Source organism: Jaculus jaculus, chromosome 17 (assembly GCF_020740685.1).
Source record: "Jaculus jaculus isolate mJacJac1 chromosome 17, mJacJac1.mat.Y.cur, whole genome shotgun sequence".
In the NCBI taxonomy this organism is placed as follows: Eukaryota; Metazoa; Chordata; class Mammalia; order Rodentia; family Dipodidae; genus Jaculus; species Jaculus jaculus.
The window spans coordinates 13,903,791-13,915,958 of NC_059118.1; the positions used below are offsets into that span (position 1 = coordinate 13,903,791).

Below are 12,168 nucleotides of genomic sequence, written 5' to 3' on the forward strand. Positions count from 1 at the left end.
AAGGACACTTCAGTTTCCCCAAACAAGAATGATATTCTTCAAAATTGAAATGAACTGTGTAAAAATTTGCTCAAAATGAAGAATAAATTCAAATGGTTTCCCACCTCTTCCTCATCCCCCCTGGGAGATCAAAACTGTTGTTGGTGCTTTAAGTAAGGAGAGAAGTGGACATGACAGGAAGTCATTTTTCATTTGGTGAAAGTCAGGGATACACACTCTGAAATAAATACACCCATCCCTTCCATCCACCCCATTTGTGTTACTACAGGGCTTTCATGTCTTAATAGGACTTCAACTCATGTCATTTTTTATGAAAAACAGTCCTTTTTGGAAGCCAAGACCTTTGGCTATGCTTTGTTTAAATAGAGTAATCTACTGTCTTTAACGCTGGCTCCTGCCGCATTCTTAATGTGGGGCTGCATGTGGGAGACTGTATGTGCACTCTTTTCAGATTTATACAGATCTTCAAGGTATGTATCTGATGTATTTGATTCTATCTATTTCCTTCCTCATCATTTCATCTTCTGTTATTCTGTATTACTTTAACTAACAGAATGCTTATAATATTTTTTTTGAGAATGAGTTTAAGTGTATATTTTTGAGGTATAGGGTTCATCACAAAAGATTGGAAAAGATAATCTAATACTCTTACTTATTAACACTGTTATGATCTGGTTTCAATGTAATTCTAAAGATATTTCTTTAGACCATTTGGGGTATGTCTCTTGTTTTATCCTCCCTGGATATGATTGATGCCATTTGAAAGATAAAGTAACTGTTACTGTTAGGTGAATGCTTATTTAACTGAGCACTTTGTTTGGGTGAGACATTTTAAAGAAACTTGCACAGCTATGGGTAATGACTTTCAGCTTCTCGACTTAATTTCACTACATGCTGATTTCTTTTCAACAATACTAAGCTCAGACCCAGACAGGTTTGTGTGTGCTATTACATTTGCAAATTGCTGATCTCCCTGTGACTTTTTGTCTTAGATCCCAATTGACTGTGGTTACCTTGAGAACTGTGGCATTATCCTGGATAGAGCATGCTCCACCAGGGAGTTCTTTGCAGTCTATTTTTAATGTTATTTAATGAAGGAGCGAGCGCCTCACTCTGCAATAAAAGAAGCATGGGGAAAGACAGAGCAGGGAGCGGTTATGGATACTGCAGAAGGGTATTTGGAAAGGTAAAGGCAGGTTGTTGATATGGCCATTTTAATTAGGACCTCATATTTCATAAGTCGGATTCAATTGTTTTTAATGTGAGAATTATACATAGATTTATGCACTGGGTTGTTAGATGTTTCCTCAATCTCTTCACTAGTTCTTAGAAAGAACACTCAATAATTTGAGTTCTTTAAAACTTGAAGGAGGTACTAACCAAGGAGCTCCTGCATGTCTACTATTTTTAAACACAAACTGTGAGAATCTTAGGTAGTAGGTAGAAATAATTTCAAATTCCTGAATCACTCTTCTATTCTAGTAGATGAGTTGGAGCTTGTGAAAAAAAAATCTGGGAATAAAATAACTAACATCTTCTTAAGATATGATAGTAACCTGACATTCTGCCTTATGAATTGTTGAAGATACAATGGTAACCTGACTTTCTACCTTGTGCATTTTTCATTTTCTGCTATGAGCTTGGAATTTGGGTTCATAATGGTGGCCACTAAGTGAAACGGGAAGTTTTGCGTAAACCTGATAGAATATTTAGGTTATTTTCTTTCCTTAAATTTGAGATAAACAACACAGATTGTCTTCCCAAAGACTAGAAATGTATGAATGTGGTTGCATAGGCAGTACTTGGTAACTTTTGGAATGTGACCATTAGGGGTAAAATAGCTTCGCATTATTGCCTGTAAGAAGCAGGAAGCCATCTGCCTGTAATATTTTCCTATAAATGCAACACCTGTCTTGAGTTAGAAGGTGGAAATATGCCATCAGAAAGTTCTCTGTCGCCCATTTTCATATTAACAAAATGCTATAATCAGGTCACTCTTTTTTTTTTTTCTGAGTGAATCTCATTAGATAAAATGTTTAAGTAGTTTGAAAATTAATAAACATAAGAGAACATGAGCAGTTTATCTGCAAAGGAAATGTAAGTCACACAATTGTTCATTAATGGTGCTCTTAGAACTTACAAAGTCCATCTGGATTTCATCAATAAAAAAATAATCTAACAAATAAATAACCAAGGATAATATTTTGCAAGATGATACTCCATTTTTGTTGTTGTTGTTTGTCATTTCAACCTGGTACTTCTAAAGAGGGAAGGCCACCCACATTGGCTGTAATATGTTCCTGATGGCTATGCCGTCTGCAACACAAGGCTGATGGGTGTCACAGCCATCTCAAGACAGAGGGCATTCTCATCTGAATTCGCTGTGCATCTTGTCTTTGGACGAGATAATGATGACTTACATGAACAGAGCGTAGAATGAGTCAGCCACTGAAGACTCAGTGTATAACATAGCCAGGCATGCATATGATTGAGAATTCCATAGGGCTTGGAATCAGGGTTGAAAGCTGCAACTTAACTATTTGTGAATAAGTCAGTTTAATTCGGATCTGGTGGGTGACAAGGTTAGGAAAGAATGTGGGGTATAAAAGTGCTGCCAACAAAGAGAGCCACGTCTTTGAGGGTAAGTACTGGCATCCTAACTGGTACCACTCTGTGGTAGCGAGGTTCGGAATTTGTGAATCTCTAGTCATTGAAAGAATGGTATTCTATAAAAATATGCATCATATCACCTGGGAAATTCTGAACATATTTTAAGTGTACAATGAGGCATTTATAAAACATCCACTTCTTCTCTTAAGACAAAGGGACTTTATTGATGTATATTTTTAGGAATCGTGTGATTTCAGAGGCTCTGCGATTCTGTGGACTTTGCTTCCTTGTATTGCCAACCCTTAACATTTTATGTTGAATATGAAAAATGAGTTTTAAGCAGAGCTATAAGTACATGTTGAAGAATTATTGAAGGTTCAAAATAATATTTTCTTAGGAAGATGTATACATGACTGGATTTTTCTCAGGATAGCTTTGTTTTTAAATGCTACGGTTCTTTGAAGTACTTTTGTGTTAAGTTCTAATAAACTGACCTTTTCTTTCAGAGCATCAGTCTTATAATTACATCAATTTGTCTCATTTGGATGATTGTTGGCCCTAGATATTGAAGTATCATTTATTTATATTTATATCACAGCTATTTCATTTCTAAGAGGATTTGATATGAACTGAAATAGAAAATATATCATTGTATACTTAGTAAGCTTGATAAATAATAAAGAACTTAAGATACAGTGTCAAATTCATCCAGCAAGTTTCCAGGTTAGCAATACTGTTGTGGTGCAGTCTCAAATCTCTTCTGTCTGGGACACGTTCCTAATACATAAGATGCGAGCATAATATCTTGGGCATATTACTACTGAAACATACATGTGCCTAGGGAAAAAGATGAAGGCAAATCAAAAAGGGAATTGAAATAATTACAGGGGACAATTGAAGGGATATTGAAATAAACAAAGGTATTGGCTTGAATATACCAAATTGGCTTTCTACATTCAAACTGGATTCTAAACATGACACAATGATCCTCTTTCCTGGCTGCCTGCATAGTCCCCAGCACCGCCAGGGGGGCAAAGAATATTATCTACTATCTGTAATCACAACAAAGCAATATTTTAAGTTATTCTATACACTTTCGCCAAGAATATCTCTCTCAGCAATATTTTATAATATCAACTTGATATACATGTCAATGCAACAGGTTTGTAAGATTCTTAAATTTTATAAACAAAATGAAGGCAAAATAATAATTGTGACTTATCAAAATGCTAAGGAATTAATCTAGCATGTTTCCCTGAGACAGGCATCCATTATTATTCCTCAGTTTTAAATCCATGACATTTAAAAGGATTACACTGGTCCTCATAGTTAACAGTGGGTACTTGTTTCCTTCTTTCCAAGTAAAGAGAGATGCATTAGCATTACCTTCATATATATTATACTGCATCAAAATGACATATTTTTAAAACATTAGATATCATTGGATATATCATACAAAATATTGTAATTGTTTTAATGGAATCACATGCTTCTGTACATAATATTGTTCTAAAGATGATCACACATAAAATTTAATTCCATTTTAAAGGAAAGATTCAAGGTGTTCAATAGGACAACAGTTATGCCCTTTTTAATTTCAAATACTTTTGTAAATTATGTTTATAGGTTTACTTGACATATTTTGTGTCACTTTTCTACAAAGAATAACAATATGGTGTAATATGGAGTAATCTCTGCAGTATTTTTTTTTTGTTGAAATTAACTCACAAAGCTTATATATGTAAATGAGACCAGACATCTCTACCTAATTTCTTGTGATACGGACAATGAAAACAGCTCATTGGCTCCACAGCCAAATTTGATGCTAGGAGTTCTCAATAACAGATCATCTGTTTATTTTTTATTTTATTTTTATATTGTAGGTTTTTTTGCTTATTACACAATAACTAATTGAGATAAGAACAAACATCATCTCCTGAGATGCAGGCCAAGTATAATGGTTTTCAGATAAATAACAGATTTCATTCATGTTGCCCAGATAACAACACGTACTTCAGAAGATCACAGTCCATATCATCATATGTTGCATAGAAAAAGAAGCTAATTCATCCTGACATTTTGGTCTAGTTGACATGAAGAACTGACATGAGAGATGAACTATTTCAGTATTAAAAAAAAAAAAAAAAACACACACACCATGGAAGATCAATGTCTAAAAGTTCCATAGGTCTACAAATTTGAATAAACTTGCCTTGACATTTAAATCCAGTGGTCCAGAGGCTATCTACTTGTTCTATATTTCAAATTGTTTTCAAGTTATTTCCCTAGTGTTGTATGGATCTATAAAAATCAAGACAATGGGAAACAAAATTGAAGGAGGGCTGTGTGAAGTCATTGAAAGTCAGAGAACATTTAGAATTGTTTAACTTTCATTTGCCTATAAACTCACTAAGAAAATAAAACAAGCTGGGCGTGGTGGTGCACGCCTTTAATCCCAGCACTCGGGAGGCAGAGGTAGGAGGATCGCCAAGAGTTCAAGGCCATCCTGAGACTACATAGTGAATTCCAGGTCAGCCTGAGCCAGAGTGAGACCCTACCTCAAAAAAAAAAAAAAAAAAAAAAGAAAAGAAAACATTGTCAAAATCTATTTTCTACAATTTATTATTTCTGAAAGCATAAGATAAAATCCTCACACAAAATTCTAATATTTATTTATCTGGAAATAAGCCATAGTGATAATCTTGCTTAGCCTTTTATTTATTAATAGGTATCGTTTCTATGGGAATCCAAGTGTTGCTATCGTCTGATTTAATGTTCTCATCAAAAAGAGAAAACAAGCAGATTCTGTGTATGTGACAGAATACTGTCTGCCATTTTTTGCAAGCTTTAAGCTACTCATTGCTTCTTGAAAGCGAATTTTTTTTTATTCAGCATTAGAAACTTTTAGTTGGAAATGGTACACTTTACATATTTCTTAGAGAAAGATCAGTTATAGGCTTTAGTCAAACCATAACTCCCTACTCCAGTGAAGCACATAGTTGTATTAAAATTGGTATTGAATTCTGCCAAATTAATTACTTGTGAGGATTAATTACTTGTGAAGATATACAGGTATACCCATAATCCTTCTTTTATCACAGCCTACAAGGTATGACTGGGATAACACACTAACATTACCTAATTCTATGTTTTTGTATTTTATTTACTATATATTTACTTTAATATGTCATTGTTGGAAGAATTTTAGGAAGGCATCAGACCATGAGTATGGTATTAACTTCTGAAAATCCACAGTCAACAACCAGCTGATGTTTATAGTTCTGTATTATTCATGCTCTGGCCCCTTTATCTTGGTTACATCACATTTCCTTTGTGAAGACTGAAATCTCTCTTCAACCCTGAATTTTTCACATGTTTTTGAAATATGTAGAAATGCAGTACATGATCATGTTGGGGGAATAAACTGCAGAGATCTGCTTACCCTGGCCTTTTTTACACATTTTTAGTGATGGAATGCTGTATTCTCCTGGAATTATAAGGGATTTAAATTTTTGTACTTTCTTTTCAGTATCTAGGGATTCTAGGTTACAGGAGATTATATATGGTTAATGTATCCATTTGTATATCACAAAATATTTATATGTCTTCTGGAAGAATAATGTGAATAACTTCCCAAGAAAGAATATTTTATTTCACAAATGTTTGAAATATCTGTGTTGTTAGGTGCTATATTGGAAGTTCAAGATAAAAATATTTTGGGGGCTGGAGAGATGGCTTAGCAGTTAAGCGCTTGCCTGTGAAGCCTAAGAATCCTGATTCAAGGCTGGATTCCCCAGGACCCACGTTAGCCAGACGCATAAGGGGCACATGCATGTGGAGTTCATTTGCAGTGGCTGGAAGCCCTGACGGGCCCATTCTCTCTCTTTCTCTGCCTCTTACTCTCTCTCTCTCTCTGTCACTCTCAAATAAATAAATAAAAATGAACAAAAAAATTTTTTAAAAATATTTTGGACTCATTGGAGGTTCAGATTAAAATTCAGTTTACAAACTAATGCAGAGGTCATGGACCAAAGGCAAACCAGGAGTTTTTCTGAGAAAGAGCAGGAAATTGTTATATGTGATGGAGAAATTCCTCACCAAGGAAGTATGGGCCTCCATGAGATTCTTTAGATTAGAGAAATGCACAGAATTTTCACTGTAATCAAAGACCTGGCAAAATAAGGCTAAACTTCAACTTCTCTAGATCTTAATCTCCATGTCTTGCCTCCAGAAATATAATATTCATCACCTGAATTCATATTTGTTCCTGGTGGTTGCCTTCTGGATGTGAGCAAGTAACTAACAGAGGGATTGTAGCAAGGGTTTAATCTTTACTGCGTCATAGTTGCTTTGTGCAGGAACACGAGTCAGAATCCACTCTTATCTATCGACCAGTTAGGTGACAAGTCATTTGTTTCCATCTTCTCATGTACAAAGTGGACTAAGACCTGTCTTGCAGGATCAAAGTAACTGACATAAAAGTGTCATCCACTAAAAATAAATCTTTAATATTGATATAAAAACTTTAGAGGTCTGGAAATATGGCTTAGTGGTTAAGCATTTGTCTGTGAAGCCCAAGGACCCCAGTTCGAGACCCAATTCCCCAGGACCCACATTAGCCAGATGGACAAGGGGCGCACACATCTGGAGTTTGTTTACAGTGGCTGGAGGCCCTGACACACGCCCATTCTCTCCCCCCCTTTCTCTCTCTGTCTGTCACAAAAAAATAAACAAATAAATAAATAAATAATATTTTTAAAAACCTTTAGAGATTTATTTTATTACATAAATAAGACCCAATTCTCCTTAAGAAAAATAATCTTCTGCTTATCAGTAATTTAGAATACATTTCCCTTCCATTAATAGTGAATTAGAAATTTCAGTTATGTTTTGTTTCTGAAACAGGATCTTGCTCTGTAACCCAGGCTAGCCTGGAACTCAGGATCCTCCTGTCTCAGCCCCCTAAATGCTGGGGTTACAGGAATGCAATATCAAGCCCAGTTTCCAATACCCATTTGGATGGTTAAAGTTGGTTACCAGCTTGATTCTGTGCCTGTAATATATCAAAGACCAATATAGTGATGAATCTCGCAGGTACTGATCATAGAAGGACCATGATGTTTAATAAGATCCTATCTTCAATTAGTTACTGATGGAAAGAATGTCGAGTTCAGAATTGTCCTAACATACTAGTTTTCCAGGACATTTTACTTGTATAATTTCAAAAAGGGGTGGCCAAATTCTTGAACAGGTGATAATTCAGAGGGCTTTGTGAAGGAGTAACTTTGCATTCTGGCCTAGGCAGTGGCAGTCAGTAAACAGAGTTGGGGTGACAGGAGGGGCAGAGTTATTTTTCTAGTGGACATTTGTGGGTACTGAGAAACTCCTTGTCACAATCACTTTGGCATCCTGTCTTCCCAACTCAGCGCATTGTCTGGAAAGAGCAGCAGAGTTGGCCTCTGCTCCTGAAGTGTCTGCAGATAAATTTGCTCCATGAGTCAGCACTCTGCCAGTGAGCATGCCAGGGGAGGGACGAGGCTGCTCTCAGGGTCTGGAGTTTGACGCTTGCTTCCCCCACCAGGAAATGGAGAACCACAAGTAGTTGTCAGTATAGGAGCAGGTGACCCGCACAGAGCAGTAAGTGCATGAGATAATTGCATCTTCTTTTCTGTTATAATTTGGATACAAGCATTCTTCAAGGGGAAAAATAAATCAGAAAATTACCTTTGAAAATTCTTATAGAATAGTTGTACTGACAGTATACTTATAAACCTTTGCAATTGCAAGATTCACCAAGAAATAAATAATAGTCAAGAATACATATTGGGTTAGAATCAACATGATATATTTGTCTTTAGTCTCTATTATACTTTTTCACTGCCTTTAGCAGTCCTTGATTAGGCTAGTGAGTGAGTACATACGAAAGATATTTAATCAAAATTTATTGATTAAAAATTGGCCTTTTATTAATAGCATCTAACGTTTGGGATTTCTAATCAGTTCTATGTAAAGTTTAAGTTTTATTTTCTCCTGAAATTTGTGCTTAAGTGGATTTGACAGCTGTCTTTCTGAAAGAGAACAAACAGACATCTTCACATGTACACTTACAACTGCACTAGAGATAATTTTTTTGCCTTTTCAAGTAAGTTTCTTCTTCAAATCTCAGGGAAGAGACTTCAGTATTATGGTAATAACAAATACCCTCTAACATCAATCTGGTTAAACTGAACACATATATCATATTTCCATCTATGTGCATTGGGAGTTACAGTTGATACTCAGTTAATATGGTCTTGGGAGACAGAGTGAGGCAAAGATGAGTGCACAATTTCCAAATCACTGGCACACAGTGTTGGGGACATCTGGCCTTTCCCGGATGTCGGCCTGTGGAGGGATTAACTGTGGCAAAGCAGCCACAGCATGTGGGGGAAGAGTCACCCATAAGAACTGGGAAGCGGGCAGTGATGAACCAGAAGGCAGATGAGGGCAAGGAGAGCAAAAGAACACCAGCCAACCAGGGTAACCTTAAGGAGAAGAGCTATCTCCAGCACACCAGAAAGTTCTGCTATCTTCCTGACACATGAGGAAGACATTAGGGCCTACTACACCGAGGACCACCGATGACTGGAGAATGTCTCATTCCCTTCTGTAAAAGCAATATTAATATATGTGTGTATGTCTTCATATATGTTACATGATCAAACACACACACATACATACACACACATGTATATATGCATATACACACTCAAATTTTGCCTATTTAGAATATAATTAAAATGTACATTTTTCCTTTCCTCTTATGTGCATGTGTGTATCTTTGCATGTGTGTGTGTGTGTGTGTATGTATTTGTTTGTGAGGATAGACATATGTGTGGGAGGCCATAGGACAAAATTGGCCCTCCTTTTTCAGGAATGTCATACACCTTTTTTTTTGTTGCTGTTGAAATAGGATATGTCATTGACCTGGGCTTTGATGAGTGGACGATACTGACTAGCCAATAAGCTCCAGAGATTCAAATGTTTCTTCTTCCCTTGTGCTGGGATTACAAGCCTACACCACCATGCCCAATATTTTTACATGGTTCTCATGTTCAAACTCAGGGCCCTGAGTTTCTGAAGCAAGCACTTTCCCAACTGATCAATGTCTGCAAGCCCAAATTATTCTTGAGGTAGATTATTCATTGCCTGTTTTTCAACCCATGTATTTGAGAAAAGAAATTGGAAACTTGCCCCAGAAAACAAAACAACAACAAAATCGATGTTCTAAATGTTCTCAGTAGATGAAAGCCTACTGTTTGTGGTTAAAAAGAGGTGGAATTATGTAAGTTTTGTAGGGCACCTTAGAGGACTGAGTGTTCTGATGTGTGGGGCACCTGAAAGATGATTTCTTGCTTGATGTTGTTTGTTTGCTTGTTTTGGTTTCCTCCTGAGAACATTCTCTAAATCAGACCTTTTGATTATGAGTTATTAACGTGAGGAAGACCAACAAACACAGGGAGTGACAAGAAAAACCCGTAAATATATGAGCACCAGGAAACAGTCGTTGGAATGAGGAATCTTGAAAAATTATGCTGAGAAAACCCCTACCTTTAGAGGTGCCCATAGAGTAGCCCCCCACTTTACCAGATGACTTCTGAGATCTCTTACAATTTATAATTTGCACATTCAGTTATGTTTTTATCTAATGAACATGGATTTCTTCATTATTATCCCATTCATGAGATTTTTATGATGCTATTTCACCTTAGGCTTTGAAAATAAGCACTATAACAAAAAAAAAAAAAAAAATCAATGTAACAGTGAGGTGTTCCTGTCAGTAATAACTAAGAAAAGCAGAACATGGGGGTCCGAGACCAGGGCTCAAAGATCTGTAGATCAACATTACAATTTAATAGTGTGTTTCCTAAACATTTTCTACCTCAGGCACCTTTTTTTTTTATTTTTTTCTAAACTAGCATAGCTAGAAGATTAATTAAAAAGTGCTTATCCTAATTCTGAGGGTTAATTAATTTTTTAGTGACACTAATAATTTCATGTTTTGCTTTTATCGCTGTCTTTTTTTGATTCTATCTACCTCACATGAACAAAGCTTCACTGCAAAGTCCAGTCCGGAGCATAGCAACGTGCAGGCCACAGGTTTGGTGGAAGCTATTTGTGACCATTTGGAGTTCAGGTTGTGTTTCTATTAGATGCCCTTGGCCTGGACAGCAGGGCTAGCCCTGTGCTAAGCTGTCTCAGCAGGAAGAGCTTGAAAAAACGATTTTGGTGCAGATTGAAAATTCCCGGGTACTGATTACTGTTCAACATGTTGCTTCCTTGTTGGGTCCTTGTTAATGTGACTTCTCTGGGGTGAGATTGTGTCTTCTTGGTGATTTCCAAAGAAAGAGAACAAGGCTTTCTGCTAGACATACCACGTGATAACATAGAGTTCATTCCTAGTACCCATCCATGAGCAATGTGGAACTGTTATCTAAGAAACAGAAAAGGTTTCAAGAGGCAAAGAGTGAAACAGTGACTTATTCCTGTGGCAGAGAAAAACTCCCGTGACTCTGTCCAGCATTTGTGTAATCCGATTTGCATATCAGATCCAGTAAAACAAGAAAGCTCTAAAATACTTTTTCTCCCCCTAACACCACCATTGCCCATGCACCTGGTTGCTTTGACCTCACTATAAAAACAGTGGTTTTAAGAATAGACAAGAGGACATCGCTTTGTTTCGTGGTTCCTTGATGAGATCCTTCAGTGGAAGCAAGGAGTGAGCTGCTCTCTGGCTTTGCCAAGGTATGTGCAGCACTGGGAGAAGACCCCAACCTGCAAACTTCTAGAGTCTGATGTATTTTCCTCCGAGTCTGTGGATTTATACATAACATACTGAATTGACAGAAAGCTTGCAGTTAGGAATTCCTGATGAAATGCATCCATAGATTATAGGAAGATCTAAATAAAAGAAAGGAAGGTGATGTTTTCTTTTCTGAACTTGTTAAGGGGAACTGCCTGTGGCCATTTGTGGTGGAAATCTGTACCTGTTTCAGTGTTGATGAGATCGTTAGTGCCATTTGTTCTGCTCTGTGGGAATTATTCCCCGTGCCTTGTTCCTTCTTCGCTCTGAATTACCTTGTTTCTCTAGGCAAAAAATCTCACCAATATAGAGAGCCAAGATTTCTGTATTTCTGTTGGTGCCATTGGCTGAAGCCACATGGACAGAGATAAGTAAAAATCAGCATTTTTATATTGATTCTGAATTCACCTGTGGGTCATTTGGGATCAAATCTGCTAATGAAGTTGTAACTTTGCAGAAATCACTGTCTTCGTGGTGAAAAGTCAAGCTGGTATTCATTAACTGTCTCTTGTGGGAAAGGGACTCTGTGTACCTATGACAGGTCTGTACCTCTCTGCCTTCTCACTATGATCTTAGCAATGATAACATGTTTGTCTAAGAAAGGAAAAGAAAACAGTGTGTTTTAGTCTTTTACTCTGTTTGCTTTGTAGTGTGAACTATCCTGTAATGTGTAGACATAAATAAATAAATAAATGAATAAATAAGTAAATAAATAA

General features: G+C 36.6%; 1 protein-coding gene across 21 annotated transcripts in view; it reads left to right on the plus strand.

The window, feature by feature from the left end:
• The window catches only part of Arpp21 (cAMP regulated phosphoprotein 21), a 157,617-nt gene that overhangs the window by 2,704 nt on the left and 142,745 nt on the right, over positions 1-12,168 (plus strand). The window contains exon 1 of one of the 21 annotated variants that reach the window (XM_045136735.1): positions 450-470. The exons of 18 other annotated variants lie outside the window; for them this stretch is intronic. The gene's annotated coding sequence lies outside the window, so the exon portion shown is untranslated. Of the gene's footprint in view, positions 1-449; positions 471-1,109; positions 1,187-2,402; positions 2,642-12,168 lie in introns of those variants that run through there. 2 more of the 21 variants (XM_045136736.1, XM_045136732.1) reach the window with 2 other exon arrangements.